General features: G+C 46.2%; 1 protein-coding gene across 4 annotated transcripts in view; it reads right to left on the reverse strand.

Annotated features, from left to right (window-relative positions):
• FYB1 (FYN binding protein 1) overlaps positions 1–18,947 on the reverse strand; it is a 710,353-nt gene that overhangs the window by 163,100 nt on the left and 528,306 nt on the right. The gene's annotated exons all lie outside the window — the stretch shown is intronic.

The raw sequence follows: 18,947 nt of genomic DNA on the forward strand, positions 1-18,947 counted from the left end.
CAATGCCTGATTACATATAATGACCTCCTTTATATGTCTTCCGCTTCATCTCTCTGGCATGAGCGCTCCTTAAGTGAGGGATGGTTACCATACTCATTGAGTCACAGTATGCCCTTTTGTAGCACACTCCATTCGTTGTGGGCTTTTTAAGCACTCATGTAGACCTACACATTGCAGTCTTACATCAAGAACATGCTACGTCCCGGGCGACAGAATGATGTTGAACTAGTTGCCGAAGGATGTAATAGATGTGTTTTTTGGCAACTGAAGTGGGGGATCATTACCTACATCTCTTATCACTATACTATTCAGAACTCCGCATCAACTTAAATGGACATATCATGCAATGTTGTGGTTAGGACGATGTAGTGGTTGCAACATTTTATTCTGTGGTATATCAGATGCACTATACTGATCCTGTACCAGATCTAGGGCTATCTTTCCAGTGCTGTCTTCATGGGCTGTCATCGCATGGCACAGTACCTCCCACCATTCCTTTCGAGCATAGCGCAGATCAGAATCTTTGTCACTAAATACAGATAGGACTGACTAAAAGAGTTGCCCTTCTCCTTCGGGCATTTCATTCGCTAAGTGAGCTTGCTCAGAGAATTATGTCTACTTATATCATTCACTTCTGTGCCAAATCTAGAATGAATTCAAGACACACCAACTTAATTTCTTTGAAAATATCAAAGAAAAGAATATCAGGGTTTAGAACAATTTAAATAAATTTGGGAAGAAGGCTTGTGGGACCTATAGATGAGAATTCTAGACATTTGAGCCCAGCGTACTTCCTTTCACCCATTTGTAGTTACATTTCATTGCTCCTAATTATGAGAAAGTGGAATATTATTTGGGGAGGATGGTAGTCCACCACAAGCAATAATGTCACCATTCTTGTTAGGTCCATTAAAGATCTCAGTAATGTAAACTTGAGGTCAACCTCTATTAGCTATGGCACAGAGCAGACAGGTATAACTTTGTGATGTATTCCTATAGGTTCTGTATCGATTCCCCTATTCCCGGCCCTGTTCTGGTTAATACTTAACTAGCAGCCGACCCACGATGCAAAAAACCGTTATCTGATTAAGCCACACCACGGCACAGAAACGTGTTATCTGATTAGGTAATAACGCATGCCATCTAATTAGACAAGCACTATTCCTCCAGCCCCTGATAAGGCATACGGAGTTCTCAAAACAAATCAAACCTATGACAACCTGGGAAAATCCCTGCGGCCATTGTTTTGATTTCACGAGAACTTCAGCAAAAGAATGTGCGAACAAGCCCGTTCGTATGACATCCTTATTGACGTATCCATGTCCATCCTTACGTCAATCTCGACACCTTACAGGTATAAATATTACCGACATTGCCTTAAGCAAACACACGCGGTGGTGACGAGATCGGAGCAGCGAGACGCGCTGATGAGCCCAGCAGAGAGCGAAGCCCACACGCGCTGCCCCACCTTCCTGACGCGCTGAGAACGAGAAGCTATTTTTCTCTTGCCGAGAAATCCAGCTCCGGCGCTTCCAAGCAGCCCTCGCAGGCAGCTGGAATATCAAGACCAGAGACGAGAGATACCAGCCCTCAACCATTCTAGATCTCAGGTACAGAACTGAACAACCCCTTGCAGAGAATTCTTGAGTCAGTCACTTGGCAAAACAAACTTAACTTAAACTGCTACTTATCTACTCCCGCCCACGTATTAGGCTTAGGTCAGGTACACTGGGGTAGGCGTGGTTAGAAGCACCAGTTGAGTACGGTTAGTCAAATGTATATATGTATGTATCTATTTTATCAATTTTAACTATCATATGGCTTAGAAACCATATCAATGCTTCTGCAGTATTATTTTATACTTCTGCTTTTATAGTATGCACTTTACTTAACCATAAGTATCGCAATAATATCAATTCATTTCTCTTGTACGAGAAAAGAGACTGATCAATAAATAACATCTTTTATTGAATACGCCCGTCTCTTCCTTTTCTCTACAAACTGGTGAAACTAAGAATGCACGTACTGACTGAGTAAAATAAGTTGTCTTTTGTTTTCACACGACTCTAGAGATACACTCTTGATTGGGGGAGAGCAAAGTTGTCATGTTCTATGGTTGTCAGAAACTAAATCCCTTCTTGTCTATCCAGGGAAGTTAAACTCCTCCTTGTCTATTCGAGAAAGTTTCTAGTGAACTCTGAGCTAGCTGGCAAAACCAAAAACTTTAAGTCTAATATCGTCAGTAGAAGACCTAGTTAACCTCTGCCCTAGATCTATACTATTGAAGATATTATTCCAATGCGCAGAGCCTATTGGGATAATAGGAACTACACTACATGGCGCCCAAACGTTTGGATAGGCGATAAAACTAACGCAAGACATTAGAGCACGGGTACTCAAAGTACGGCCCGCGGGCCGGCAGCGGCCCGGCAAGCCTTCCTTGGCGGCCCGCGGACCTTACAGACGTACCTGTGTTCTTTTTTTTTTCTTTCTCAAGTGTCAGCAAACACCGCCGGTACTGCTCTGTGGGGCCGGGCGATTCCAGCCACAGTCAGAGTGCAGGGGCGCTAAGAAGAGGTGAAGAAAGCCTCATTAACATGTAAATGGTCGTTTAAAGACCTTCGAAGCACTGGGGTGCGGCTGTGTGTGTGGCCGGGAAGCTGTGGGCACGGGGGCGGGGGTGGGGGCAGGGGGTGGGAGAGGGGGATGCAGCAGGGAGTGAGAGCTTGGCCTCAAACCTTTATGGAGTGTCTGCATTCAATAGGCAGTTAGTTCCAGGAAGTAGCGAATTCTGAAGATTAGAAGAGCTTGCATGCATAAACCATTATTATACAAAAATGAAAGGATGGAGTACATTTATGTTTCTGGTCTTCAAACTCAATCTCTTCTAGGTTCTTTGACGTTTGAAACACAAGTGAGAACTGCTTAAAATGCATGTTCTTTTTCTTTACACCTTTTCTTAACGAAAATAGTGTTTTCATCTGAAATTGAGCAATTAAAAGTAGAATCTATAAAGCAGTCCTATAACTCTAAGTAAGCCATGATATAGCAGGCATTGCCATGTGCTCAAATGTTTAGATTATTGCGGCCTATTAGCTGATGATAAAAAACTTTGAATTACAACACTGAAATCAAAGGAGCACTGTAACTGCTATGTCATTCTGGCACCACCTCAGCCGTCTCTGCGACCTAGGTAAGGGGCAGCACAAGTTGTGTGCACCACACTGCCTCCTGCACACGTGGCACTTACACCAGCGGCATGCACCACCCCAGCCACCCACTGCACACTCTGCAACAAGTCATGCGAGCTGAATAAGGGGCTGCGTGTGCACGCGTGGCTTCCTGCACACTAACATCCTGCACACGGAGCACTAACACCAGTGGCATGCACCACCTCAGCCGCCCTCTACACCCCTGCGACAAGTCCTGCGAGCTGAGGGGCTGCGTGCCGCTTGTGCACATATGACATGCCATGGTACACACTAACCTCCTGCACGAGGGATACCAACTCCAGCAGCATGTATCACCCTGCACACTTTAAGAATTTCGCGCACAGTGTGTATATGTGCATAATAAAATTCTAACGAGAGGCTCCTGCAACTGGTTCTGCGAAGTAGGTGAGGGTTTGCACTCTGTGTGTGTGCATACCTGATATGTCATGCTAATATCCAGACTCATTGCACACTAAACACTAGTCAACAATATCACAGCTGTCTATGCTCGGCAGTTAGAACCATGTACACCCAGGTTGTAATACTGTCCACAAACCGCCATCCTGACTTTGTATACCGCCCTGCACTTGTGCATACAGAGCGATAGCCTGCACACGAACACTACCGTCTGCACAGATTGATAGTGCACACCGCCACCCGACGCTTTCCATCATGTGTGCACACGTCCACCATGTGTGCACACATACAATAAGTGTCCCCTCCTGCTCACTACTGTTCCCAATTCTCAGACCCAACAGTGTTGCTCATCACTCTGTACTACTTTACCTAGAACGAATTACACGACCATAGCCTCACTTCTGTGGACTCTACCCAATGAGCCCGGGGGAGGTGACGGAGGGCAGCAGGGAGTGAGCGCCCGGGTGAGGTGGGAGGGCAGCAGCGAGTGAGAGCCCGGTGAGGTGGGAGGGCAGCAGGGAATGAGAGCCCGGGTGAGGTGGGAGGGCAGCAGCGAGTGAGAGCCCAGTGAGGTGGGAGGGCAGCAGGGAATGAGAACCCGGGTGAAGTGGAAGCGCAGCAGGGAGTGAGAGCGTGGTGAGGTGACGGAGGGCAGCAGGGAGTAAAAGCCCGGGTGAGGTGGGAGGGCAGCAGGGAGTAAAAGCCCGGGTGAGGTGGGAGGGCAGCAGGGAGTGAGAGCCGGGTGAGGTGGGAGGGCGGAGCAGGGAGTAAAAGCCCGGGTGAGGTGGGAGGGCAGCAGGGATTGAGAGCGCGGTGAGGTGGGAGGGCAGCAGGGAGTAAAAGCCCGGGTGAGGTGGGAGGGCAGCAGGGAGTGAAAGCCCGGGTGAGGTGGGAGGGCAGCAGGGAGTGAAAGCCGGTGAGGTGGGAGGGCAGCAGGGAGTGAAAGCCGGTGAGGTGGGAGGGCAGCAGGGAGTGAAAGCCGGTGAGGTGGGAGGGCAGCAGGGAGTGAAAGCCGGTGAGGTGGGAGGGCAGCAGGGAGTGAGAGCGCGGTGAGGTGAGACAGATAGAGACAGATAAAGACATATAAAGACAGAGGCAGAGACAGATAGAGACAGATAGAGACAGGGACAGACAGAGCTACATAGGGTCAGAGACAGGGACAGATAGAGGCAGAGACAGACAGAGACAGGCAGTGACAGAGAGGGAGACAGAGGGAGACAGACAGAGGGAAGGAGAGGGAGAGAAAGGGAGACTAAGGAAGGGAGGGGGAGGGAGAGTGAGGGGGACGGGGGACGGAGAGACAGGGAGACAGAAAGAGGCAGACAGAGAGAGGGAGACGGAGGGAGTCAGGGGGAGACGGAGTGAGGGAGAGGGAGACAGACAGAGGGAGGGAGACAGAGAGGGGGAGACAGAGGGAGGGAGTCAGAGGGAGGTTGACAGACAGAGAGAGACAGACAGAGGCGAGGGTGACAGACAGAGGCGAGGGTAACAGACAGAGGCGAGTGTGATAGACAGAGGGAGGTTGACAGAGAGAGGGAGGGTGACAGAGAGAGGGAGGGTGAGAGAGGGTGACAGACAGAGGGAGGGTGACAGACAGAGGGAGGGTGACAGACAGAGGGAGGGTGACAGACAGAGGGAGGGTGACAGACAGAGGGAGGGTGACAGACAGATGGAGGGTGACAGACAGAGGAAGGGTGACAGACAGAGGGAGGGTGACAGACAGAGGGAGGGTGACAGACAGAGGGAGGGTGACAGACAGAGGGAGGGTGACAGACAGATGGAGGGTGACAGACAGAGGGAGGGTGACAGACAGAGGGATGGTGACAGACAGAGGGTGACAGACAGAGGGTGACAGACAGAGGGAGGGTGACAGACAGAGGGAGGGTGACAGACAGATGGAGGGTGACAGACAGAGGGAGGGTGACAGACAGAGGGTGACAGACAGAGGGTGACAGACAGAGGGAGACAGACAGAGGGAGACAGACAGAGGGAGACAGACAGAGGGACAGAGAGAGAGGGACAGAGGGAGACAGAGGGAGGGAGACAGACAGAGGGAGGAAGACAGACAGAGGGAGGGAGACAGACAGAGGGAGGAGAGAGAGAGAGAGATGTGTGTATGCTGGGTCTGGTGCCTCAGTGGATGAAGGCGTCCGCTGCAGTGGCCTGTGTTCAACCTCATGGTCACAGTTCTTTTTTTCTCTAGCCCCTCCCCTACTGACCCCGCCTCCACCAGTGCGGCCCTCGGCCACAAACCACACTGTAAATTCGGCCCCCGAGAGAAAGTTTGTGAGTACCCATGCATTAGAGTAACTCAGTCGTGCTTTTTCACACAGAACCCCCTTTTTCCCATAATACTCCAAAGACGTCTGGAGTGGGTAAAAGGTCATATCCGCCAAACCTCGCAGGAGGAGACTCCTATGTATGGTTCTTGGTTTATTCAACGTTGAAGGATACACTGTTCCAAAATATTGTGCATCTAATCTTTGTTTCCATAGAAACCTGATCTGCAAACAAACAGGATAACCTTCCTGTCAGTAAAATGGTAGACAGTGATGATGAAAGGGAGACAGCTAGACTAGCAGCTGAACTCGTAGCAGCTGATAATACTCTGCTACAAAATGACCCGGATGCAAAACTCATCCCGGTCAACATAAGAAAATCCATAACTTTAAAACTTATAGAAAATGGACTGACATCGAGAGGTGGTACAGTCATATTCGTAATTGAGGCACACGAATATCGGCAGACAGAGGTATTCTATTCATGGATAAACTTTCCAGCAGCAAACGCTGTAACAAAAGAGTTCCACTATTATAAAATAGAGGAACCACCGGATACCTACACTCCTTTCGAGGAGGTGGAAGTACCACTCAAATTCCAAGAGCACCTGCCTGCTCTTGTTTAATGGCGCCCTAAAACATAATAATCACATCACCAGGCTCGGTCCACTAGGTAGACCAGGAGCAACGTGGCCGGTCCTAGCCGGATATACACCACATCCAGACATTGAAGAAATGTCTGCACAGGATCTTTTAGCACAGCTAAAACAACTAATCAAAATACATAGACAATTAGTCCAATATGTAATGCGGACTTCAACAATCCAACCAGCAAATAAAATTCCACAGCTGACCCCTCATCAGGGTAACACAAATAAAATTACACCACAGAACATACAGTCCTGTCTGGGTAAAGTACCCGCAAAACGGGAACAAATACCCTTCTGGCTAGCACAAAAAATCACTCAAATAGAGGCGGTGTTTCCAGACACCACCCCGGTAGAAAAACACAGGATTCTGACTATCTGTCTTCCAATGGGAATCGCACCACACGTGGAGGACTGTGACACTTGGGGTACAGTCTTTGCTTCCATATACACAAAAACACATGGTGTACCATCCATGTCAGTAATACCAGATGTGCTAAAACAAATTCAAAATGAATATGGTCCAGAACGCGCTTTAACTCTCGGTATGAAATTACTGAAGGACTTCAAGCAGGTCTCGGCTATATTATTAGCCAACATAAAGGGAGAAGCAGCAAACGTGGCGATCCGCCAAAGGTTAAAAGAGACAGATATAGCAGACCAACCAACTGAAATTGCCAGAATCATAGAGAAATCCTATGAAGAACTAGGAAGAGATAGTCTGGGTGGAATACTGGTAAAACCTCAACTGATTGAAAGTCCTGAAAAGATATTTATTAAATATAATTTAAACACTCAAAAAAAGAGCTGGGATGGAAACAAACAATCCAATCCTAAAGAAAAAAGATTCCAGTCCAGAGGAAGGTCTCCTCGGCGGAGAGAAAGATCTCCGAACCAAGGACGCAGGTCTCCCCAAAGTGAGCCCTCTGGGAAAAAATACAACCTTAGAAATAGGGATAATATAAAGAAACCTGATAGATATCAAGATAATGATACACGTCCCTCTCAATCTTTTCAGACTTCCTCGCAGAAATCGGAAAGAAGAGGACGATCAGAACACAGGGAAGAGCACGTCAAGTCCAAAGACAAGGAACCTGCTCATCCGAATAAAAAGTTACAATTTCCAAAAAAGAAGGTAGCCAGTATTAAAGTAATCAAAGATGCCGAGAATACTGAGGACACAGCTGAAAAACGGAGAATGGGCTCAGACAATGCTAGACAGCGCAGCAGAAGTGAGCATAGCTCGCAAAGTCCTTATGAATCATCTGGAGACAGTGGACACGAATGAATATATTCAAGTGGAAACTGCCGACACCAGAGTTAGCAAACCTCACAAAATATATGAAATTACATTGCGTATAGAGGGGGATAAGACTAGAAAAATAAGGGGACTATTTTGGGATAATCTCTCCCAGGGCTATGACATCCTTCTAGCTGAAAAAGACTGGCCACCCGAGTTCGTCAGAGAGTGCCCTCATGGCGAAGAAATAATTATGCCTGCCTTCTCAAATCACATTCTAATTCATAAAAAATATACACTTGCTAGAAAGTGGGCAGTAGCTCAAGCTCCTGCTTTATATAAAAATCATGTAGGATGGGATGAGGACTCTCCTCCTCAAAAAATCCAGTTAAAATCACAACCTACTGCACAGAGGCAGTACCCAATTAAGCAAGAAGCTAAAAAACAGGTAAAAGAGATCCTAGATCAACTTGAATACCAGGGGGTGATTGAAACTTGCACCTCACAAATGAACAATCCTTTGTTTCCTGTCTCCAAACCAGACAACTCATATCGTCTAGTTTTGGATTACAGACACCTTAACTCATGTTGCAAAACTTTTGCAGTGCAAAACTCACATAGTGCTGCACTAATGAATAACATAGTACGCAAAAAATACAAAACAACATTAGACATCTCTAATGGATTCTTTTGTCAAAATATAGCACCAGAGAGCAGATATTTGACTGCGTTCTCGGTAAATGGCTCGCAAAAAAGTTTCTGCCGTTTACCCCAGGGGCACAAGAATAGCCCAGGATTATTCTCAAAGAGAGTAACAGAATTACTACAAACATACGATGACGAGGCATTATCATATGTCGACGACATTTACCTAACAGATGATGACTTGGATACTCACTTGAAGAGAGTGAACACCATAATACTTGGGTTCGCAGCAGAGGGTTACAAATTCAACTTTAAAAAATCAAGAATTGCCCATCTAACGGTCCTGTTTTTAGGATATGAATTATCAAGTGAAGGCAAAAGCCTGGCTGACAATTTCCTAGAGAAATGTGCTGTACTCCAAGCTCCTAGAACACTAAAAAACTTACAATCAATTCTAGGCTTCCTAAATTTTGGAAGAACATACAATGCAAATTACACAGAAAGGATCAAACCCCTTTATGATCTAATAAAACCAGATTTTAAAAGAATCAATTGGACTCAAAAACACACAGAAATTTTGAGATCTTTACAAACAGACATGCTAATTAAAACAAAATTAGAAACACGTGATAACTCACGCAATCTTGTGATTCGAGTCATCCCAGGAAGATGCACATACCTGACCTCTAATGAGGGAGAAAAGGTACCAATTGCATACAAATCACACTTGTACACAGAAGCTGAAAAGAAGTTCAGTATTAAAGACAACATTGTTCATGCAGTTCAAACGGCTATAGCAAGAGAAAAAGACAACGCCGACGGTAGACATATCACAGTCAGAACAGCGGAGTCAGCCTTTGAGGCATTAACAACCCCATGTAATTTACCAAAAACAGCGTTGAATCCAGAATGGATACAATGGGTGAATTCAATTACAACGGACAAAGTAAAATACTACTTTGATCCAGAATTAAAGGAATTAAAATATCTAGAATATGAAATAATATACCCTCTGCCAATCGACATTCTGCCTTTACGACAGTACGCCTGTGTAATACATACAGACGGGCATGCTCAACCCTCAGTTTGGGGAGAGCTGGCTTACAAGGCCACATGCGAAATTGTAAAAGAAGTGTGGCGCGGAGGTAAATTAAGACCTCTACTTACAAAAACACACTCAGTGGAAAATAATTCAGAACAACAAACTGAAATAATAGCGTTAAAAATGGCGCTAGATAATGCTGATCGCGAATTCCTGACACTTATTGTGTGCGATTCGTATTACTGCGTCAAATCATACAATAACGATTTACAGAAATGGATTCAAAACGGTTACAAAGATGACACAGGTGCAACAATAAAGCAAAAAGTGCTTTGGGAACAAGTAGCTCTTTTACAGAAAGAACTACCAAAAACTCACGTGATACATTCAGTGAGTCATCAGTGTGATGGCGTTCACGTTGCAGGGATTTCATTGGCTGAGAAAGCCACAACGGCAGCAACTGAATCGGCTTCCGTAGTCAAGAAAAAGCGTACAGTAAAACACATTGACGGTGAAACTATGCTGGCGGTGAAAACGTCATCAAAAGGCGATTGCTCAGCACTACCGATCAACTACCCACTCAATTATACATACATAATCGATGCAAACTCCGTTCCTTTTGCTCGAATCCCTGGAGTGGGGGACAGAGTGATTCCAAACATGGACCGGAGAGGTTTGTTAATAGCAGACGCACATATGGGTGAGGGTCTCAGAAACCTTAAACAAAAAGATTCTCTGGAAGAATTACAATCAATGTACTGGTGGCCAGGTATGAGCCTGCATCATCACATCTTTGTAAAGAACTGCCCAGACTGCAATAGAGATCGCAGTGGCGAAAGAAACGGTATATTAGCATGGCGTTTCACTCCAGAATTGATCAACAATAAAAACTAATGCGTCCAATTAACATATAAAGACTAGTTTCCACTTGTGATGTAGACCCCAGCACTCGGCTGACGTCTGGACTGTTATAAAAAGATTTGCGAGTCTATAATGGCATATACGCTAGAAGCATGCTACGTTTGGCTGAATGTTTTTTCTTCTTGCCCTAAAGCGTATGAAAAACATGGCCAAATGAGCATAGCATTGCGGGACTCTTCTCACTTCCTACCTGAGGGAACGGGATGGTGTAAAGAAAAAACCAAAGGCATAAAGCAATCTATAACAGCGAAGGTATTAGGTTCGGGAGCTGGGTGGGTCAAACATCTAATAAGTGTCCAACGTAGTCTAAATAACCTGCCAAGAAATTCTCTGAGGGGATTCAGTCCGTACGAACTATTGTTTGGAACTAGAATGATGGTCTTAGATCTTGACAGTCAGACTTCAGTGGTTAAAGAAAAAAGCTTTGATATCAAAGATCGTTTGGCTATTTTACAGGACTTAAACGAAACAAGGAAAGACCTGAGCAACATAAAAGTTGAAACAACAGCCAACGACCACTGAAGAAAAACCACCTGTCCCAGCAAGACCTGTCTGGATTCCAAAAGTCGGGGATCTAGTCAGAGAAAAGATCGCGGTAAAGAAGGAATTTGGGCCTTCTTACAGAAAAGCAGTTCCTGTCTTGTCTATCAACGGGACAAGATCAGTAGTACTACCGCCCCTTGCTGGTAAAAAGGAGAACCGAGTTGTATCCATCGACCTGGTTAAACCACAATCATGTGGCCGATAACAAACAGTAGGCCAAGTGGACTCCCGATAAGTAGTAGAACACCAAGGTTTGCTACAAACACAGAGGTTCAATCTAAGAGGCTACTCACGTTTGAAATGCCAAAAGAACAACAACAAGGTCTATGCAACAATGCTATGGAACTTAAACCTCTAAAAACCCAAATAAAAACATTTAGCAGAGACACACCAATCTACAATGAAGTAATAAATGACTATGCTGCTGCAACAAAACACACGGATAAAGCAAATATCAATCCTGAAGCTATTGGAACAATAGACAGAACGGCATCCGGTTACTTCATCAACTTCAGCGATTCATCTGAAAACCTGAGTGAATCAAAGGAACAAACATCAACAAAAACCTTTAAAGACAAAGCTAAGGAACTTTTTCAACATCTGAAAGAAACCTATCTGATTTCTCCATGGATTGAATTCTGGGTGGCCTTAGGTGCACTTATCCTCATACTTTGGCTCATCATGGTACTATGTTTGGGACACTTCATTGAGGGAAAATATGCTAAAATGGACACAGCAAGCCAGAAAATCAACTTGGTCCTCAAACCACACACGTCTTCACACATCGAGAAAAGGGAACTTTCTTCAGTCAACTTCACAGCCAATCCTATACCCGGTGGGGTAGCATGGGACAATACTGATTATGAAATCTATGGTCCGGTTGAAATCCTGAAATATCCACACCAAATCAAGATCTCATTGAGTGACTTTGTAAAAGCAAGCTCAGTTGCTGATGATTGGGACGTGGAAAGCATTAATAATATGATGTCTGACCTAGTGATGTCTGCTAAATTTACAAAACATGATTATTTGCAGGGTTCGTCTAATTATGATAAAATGTTCTGCTATAATCACTATAGTAATCATTATCTGCATAAATCTGCACAACCTAGAAATGTTTTAAATTATAATCAATGGGAACACTGTGCAACCCCTCCAAAAGGTAGCTCAAGAACTTTTTATGACAAATATTCATATTTTTCAGGGTTCAACACAAGTAATGCAGAAACATTTTATTTCAAATTATCAAACAAGACAGGTACAAAGACCATGCTTACAAACACTAAATTGCTATATTCAGACTCATTTTTTGAGCAAATGAGTACGTTTGGTTTTGAATACTGGGACAAAAATGTTGAAGTAAAAAGTGTTTGGGGTACAAAGGAATGGCAAGTACAAGGTATAGAATCATTGTTTAGAGCCTGCATGATCCCAGAACAAATGATATTTTTGAATGACACTATTCAACAAACTACCTGTCTTGGCCTAGCCAAAATCAAAGATTTAAACAAACCGTCTATTCCAAAGCCAACGATAAACAGTAATAGCTCGACAGATGAGGAGATAGACGTAAACCATATATTAAGCCAAAACAGAACACATCCAGATTGGAAAAAGTGGTTGATCTGGCCCACAGATACTAATAACTGTCAAGACAGATTCCTGAACAAAATCCAGGGGTTCAAATTGACCAGGCCAGACCCTAGATATTCCCAAAGACAACACCCAGGGATAATTACCACGTACAGTGTGGGCAAGCTCTGCCTTCAATGGCTACAAACATCCACACTGGCAGAAATTAAGCAACACCTAACTTTACTTACTGATGGTGCTGACTTGCGTGATTTCATTATGGGACCACGCAAACAGCGTCAAAAACGCTTCATAGCAGCCTCTGTATATGCAGCTTATAACGAAGCCTGGAAAATAACTCAAATTGAAACATCAGAGAGAATACGGGAAATTGACCGTATTAATTTGGAAAAATCACTTTCTGTAGTGGACAATGGGTTAATGACTCTGTCCTCCAGAATATACTCTTTGGACAGCATTGTGTCTTCAGCAATCGACATAATATCGCAAGACTTACTGTTGTTACAACACGGTCAGTCCCAATTGCGTTCTATTGTACAACTTGGCTGGACGTTACAAAATCTGCGTTCAGGCTATGTGCCTTGACGTTTAATCAACACAACGTCACTGTTCAATATCTTTAACCTTACTGATAAACAAATCAGTATGGCACAGAAGGGTGCTGATTATACAATCCTGAGCATTGAGAAACTCGAGAGATTACCATTGACAATGTCAGAACGACCTGTCAGTGAATGGATAATACATGGGATAATTAATATTCCAATATCTACTTTCAGGTTTCAATACTGCCAAAAATATATACAGGCTGGCATGTACGAAAAATTGGGTAAAGGGTACATTAAGTCAACATGGAACTTGCCCTATTCACATGCTTGTGTCAGTAATAAAGGCCGGAAAGTGTTTCTTAGTGGCAATAATTGTGCCATGTCACTAAGCGGTACACTTCTGTGTAATGGTATTAGTTTACACGGAGCCTGTGAAGGGTCCTCAAATAACCTTTCATGTCACCAGCTAGGCACACCTGCGACACAAATAGAACCATTCTTTAGGAGACTATCGAACGGGAGTTACATTATAATCGTAGACCGCAGATGTTGTAGCTTGGTGCCCGGAGTTGCTTATCTCATAAGTACGACTGCGAAGGTCATGTGCTGTGAACGAGTATTGTTCCCCAGCGCAATGCCAGACAGGGAGGCAAGGTTATGGCCGAATTTGAAAATTTCTTCCATTAGAGTTGATACTTTAAGCAGAATGAAAACTGTGCTCCTTCAGACCCCAACCAGGCTCACGTCATCAAAAGAAACGTATGATCTCCAAGTTGCAAGGACAACGGCAGAGATTCATTCATTGTTATCAACTAATTCCCCCATACATTTCGCAGAAATCCTGAACGAAATCTTAAATATTTCTGATACCAGTGGGGTCTCAAATGTATTTAAGACAGTGTTTTCAAGGGCTCTAACACCATTTAAAGCCATTCTGGGTATTTTTCCAGACTTTGTCCATTCCGTCTTTGGTGGACTTCCTCTCCTTTTGGGACTAGTGGCAGGAATCCTATTTTTGATCCTGCTATTTCGCTATGGCAAACCGTGTCACAGACAAGACACCTGCGACAAGGGAAGAAACAATCCTAGCCATTGGATACCGGGACCAGATATCTAGAATCCTTGGACTGTCCCGGCTTAGAGACCTGAACATGACTTGGTTTCTTTCGTTTAGACCTATGTGGCAAAGCTGTGTTTTACCTGTATTAAGGTGCTTGCTATGCGGAGAAGAATGCGTGTTAGACACCTGTCTGACGCTACAATCGGATGCGCCAATGGATGCAGAAACTTTGTTGGGTCCGGTCACGGCTCATGCATTGTGCTGTCCCCAGCGGCTACCAATCCTGATGACGGCATTCGTGGAGACTTCACCACTACGATTAAGGGGTAGTGAGGTTCAAGATGAAAGCAGCATCGATCAGGTACGACCTTCTGTCAGCTATGCTGATCCAAACATCAATGAAGGCAATCATGCTCACGAAAGCATGGTAACATCTTTTTCCGCAAGCCGGGCCGAAGAGGCTGAAATGCCAGAAACCGGTCCCCGGTAGCTTGTTTCCTTTCCAGTGTAAGAATTGGCTTTGTAGTTTGGTTTGCCCTGTTCCCATCATGCACTGGGACAGGAACAGACTAATTTGCATACAGCCAGGTTCTGAAACTGGGATGATGCAGTGAGCTAAAAAACGGTGTTGGATCTAGCCCTGATCTCTTGACTGGGTGAGAGTTTTCTGCTTAATTCAGAGACTCTGTCCATCACCACCCCTTGTTGTTAATTATTTTGAACAAGCTAGCACAAGGCGTTCCCAACACCATGAATTTGGCCTTCAACTTTGATAATAAAGTATCATGAACAATTTTCTCCAGTTTACGGACAGCGGAACATTATTTTTCAGCGGCCCCAAAAATATTTTAAAATTTTTCGGGACACTTATCTTCTGCTTAAAGTAGAAACTATTCTTAGAGAACTATATTTCTATTTTAGGAACTTTAGAATCATTAGCTGCCCTCTAGCCTGTTCATAAATATTTTATTTTGTGATGAAATGGTCTCGCATTTTTTTCTTCTGTCTTAAGAGCCATTTCATGTGTAATTTTCATATTTTATTAGTTATGATGTATGAATATGCGTGATATTTAGCATTAATATACTGCTTGAGTGCATATAATGTATATATATATATCGTTTCATATATTTCATGTTTCAAAATGCATATGGATGTATTTTGGGGTGGTACGGTATACACATGCTCTACTAGTGTATTTGCTATGCCTAGATCTTGTAAATATGGACATAGTCAGCGTGGAGTGGGTGTGATGTATTCCTATAGGTTCTGTATCGATTCCCCTATTCCCGGCCCTGTTCTGGTTAATACTTAACTAGCAGCCGACCCACGGTGCAAAAAAACCGTTATCTGATTAAGCCACACCACGGCACAGAAACGTGTTATCTGATTAGGTAATAACGCATGCCATCTAATTAGACAAGCACTATTCCTCCAGCCCCTGATAAGGCATACGGAGTTCTCAAAACAAATCAAACCTATGACAACCTGGGAAAATCCCTGCGGCCATTGTTTTGATTTCACCGAGAACTTCAGCAAAAGAATGTGCGAACAAGCCCGTTCGTATGACATCCTTATTGACGTATCCATGTCCATCCTTACGTCAATCTCGACACCTTACAGGTATAAATATTACCGACATTGCCTTAAGCAAACACACGCGGTGGTGACGAGATCGGAGCAGTGAGACGCGCTGAGGAGCCCAGCAGAGAGCCTTCCTGACGCGCTGAGAACGAGAAGCTGTTTTTCTCTTTTTTTTTTTTTATTTAAATTTGTTTTTATTGTTGCAGTAAAGTATCTCAGTACAGCATAAACAGTCCGCCGACGTGGCCTCAACATTCAGCCACGAACAGCTATGTGCGCAACATTTTCTTGCTATATAGAACTGGTACACATAAACATGACTTCGATGAGTCAGTGCATTATAATCACGTAAAGGCTCCTGCAGGCTGAGCGGTGATGGGACGGTATCGCCATAGGGGCGATGAAGAAGATCAAATGGGCACTCTCATGCCATAACAGCACTGGAGCTGGATCTGTACTGTGCACATAACAGTGTTACCAGTGAACAGGGGGGTAACAGAACTGTGGGAGGGAAGCATGTAGGCGCTAGCAGGGTCTAAGCAGGGGGAGGATGGCAGCGGGTGTCGAGGCGGGGGGGGGGGGGGAGAAGCCCACGGATGGCCGGACATGCAAGAGGTCGCCCAGGACGTAGGGGGTTATCGGGGTCCGACTCTGGGGTGACTCACTTCAGGTGAAGGCTACTGGTCTTCTTGGGTGGGGGGAGGGGAAGGGTCAGACGGGTCACCAGCCTGCGTGGACTGGCGGAAGCTGTGAAGGAGCATGGCCCATTCCATGGAAATGGGAAGTTTGCGCGCGCCCTTGGCTTCTTCCTCCCTTAAAGCGTCTTCCTCCGCTGCCGCCCATTTGCTAACCGCCCCCTTCCATTGTGCTATGGGGGGACCCTCTGGGGATCGCCAGCGCATGGTTATACATCTATTGGCTAGTAGGAGCGCTAAGGACACGAAGCGCCGTCGCACCGGTTCACGCTTAGAGATGTGGAGGATGCCTAATGCACTGGTCTCCCAGGTGGCTAGTGTAGTAAGACCCGTGAGTTCCCGTAGTGTGTTGTGTACCCCCTGCCAGAAAGGCTGAAGATTGGGACAGTCCCAGGACATGTGACGGAAGTTCGCAGCTGGGATACAGCATCTGGGGCACAGGAAAGGCGTGGAGGGGTAGAACTTCTGTAATCGCGCTGGGGTGAGATATGCCCTGTGTAATATATAATATTGAATATTTTTGAAGCGGGCGTTCCTAGAGACGCGTTTAGGGGCCTCGAGAGCTTTAGTCCACTCCGAGTCGTGCAAAATACGGCCTATGTCCTCTTCCCAAGTGGCTCGTAGGGTCGCCAGGGGGGTGTATGAGAGTTCCCGGATGGATTTGTAGAGCCATGTGACCAGGTGGCGACCCACCCCCATATGTAGAATAGTATGTATTACTGGATGCGTGTCTGGCTCGCCATTTTGAAGATTGAAATGGGGTCGGTATCCGTCGAGTAATTGCCTATACCTAAGGAATTGGCCTGGGGAGAGCCCGTACTCTGCGATCAGGCGGTCCAGCGGTTTCAGTTGACCCTCCACGAAGAGTGATTCCAGGTCTGTGATACCACAGCGGGACCAGTCGGCGAGTAGTGGGGCCGCAAAGTAGGACTCCTGCTTAGGGCCGCCTATTAGCGGCAGCAGCGGGGAGTATGGGGGCCTAGCGGAGGACAGCCGGTGTATCCGCAGCATACATCGGCGCGCTATCGTCACCTGAAGGGGGTAAGTGCGCCGTGGCTTGGTGCCCGGAAGGAGCAGACGGGTGAGTTCCGGGGTTGTGATTCTACCAGTAGGAGTAACCGTTTCCTGAGGGTAACGGTCCGCTGTCCAGTAGGACAGCCACTGGAGCTGTGCTGCGAGGAAATATGCCTCGAAGGATGGAGCTCCGAGTCCCCCCTGTGTTGTGGGGAGTTGAAGAGTTTTCAGGGCGACTCTGTGGCGGCCGGCTCCCCAGATGAGAGTTCCCAAGAGGGAATCAACGTCGCGAAAGAAGGACCTGGGTGGTATCACCGGCAGGTTCGTGAAATGGTAGAGGAGCCGGGGGAGCATCACCATTTTAGCAAGGGCTATCCGTCCAATCGGGGCCAGTGGTAATTTATTCCAGAAGGCGACCGTCGGGCGCAGACTCACGAGTACCGCGCGGTGATTGCCTTCAAGGATGTCCGTCGGAGAATGGTATAAGCGGACGCCAAGGTATCGGGGAGCTTCCGCGGACCATGAAAGACTATGTGGTCCGAGGTCGATGTCTCGGGGGGGTAGGTCCGGGTGTAGGGGGTAAACCACGGACTTGTCCCAGTTGACTTGTAGACCCGAGGCAGTTGCAAAGTCCGCCAATGTGGCCCCTATGGGGGTTAGGTCCATTTCAATGTCCCGGACATATATGAGGAGATCATCCGCGTACATGGACACACAATGGGTCCCATCTGCAAGCGGTACTCCCCAGTTCACGCCCTCCTGACGCAGTCGAACCGCCAGCGGCTCGACCGCTAGCGCGAACAAGAGGGGCGACAAGGGGCAACCTTGTCTTGTGCCTCGTCGGACTGCAAACGCCGGTGAGATACGTTTCCCGATACGAACTCGAGTAGTGAGGTCGGTGTATAGGAGGCGGGTATATGCCATGAGCGTCGGGCCGAGATTAAGGCGACGTAGGACCGAAAACAGGTAGGGCCAGGTGAGGGTGTCAAACGCCTTCTCCAGGTCCATAATGAGGCAGGCAGCGCGGGGAAATCTGTCGCGTACCTGATCTTGGATATGGAAGACTCGGCGAAGGTTCTGGGAGGTATTCCTCCCGGGGACGAAGCCGCATTGGTCGGGGTGGACCAGCGGGCGTATGATCTGCGCATAACGTTCAGCTAGGATCTTCCCCAGTATCTTACAATCAGCCGACAGGAGGGTGATAGGCCGGTATGACCCCATGTGAAGCGGATCTCTGTGGGGCTTAAGAAAGGTGACAATCACGGATTCCCGTAGCGACTGGGGTAGGTTCCCCAGGTGGAGTGACGCCCCGAACATCCGTGACAGACGGGGAACCACCAGGGGAGAGAATGTAGCGTAGTATTCTAGTGGGAAGCCGTCCAGTCCCGGTGCTTTATTTCGGGACATGGCACGCATCGCCTGGGTGATGTCAGAGGGAATTATCTTGGCGTCTAATGTGCGCTTGTCGGAATCCGATATCGTGGGCAGCGTTAGAGGGTCTAAAAAC

This window comes from Lissotriton helveticus, chromosome 2_1, assembly GCF_964261635.1.
Source record: "Lissotriton helveticus chromosome 2_1, aLisHel1.1, whole genome shotgun sequence".
Lineage (NCBI taxonomy): Eukaryota > Metazoa > Chordata > Amphibia > Caudata > Salamandridae > Lissotriton > Lissotriton helveticus.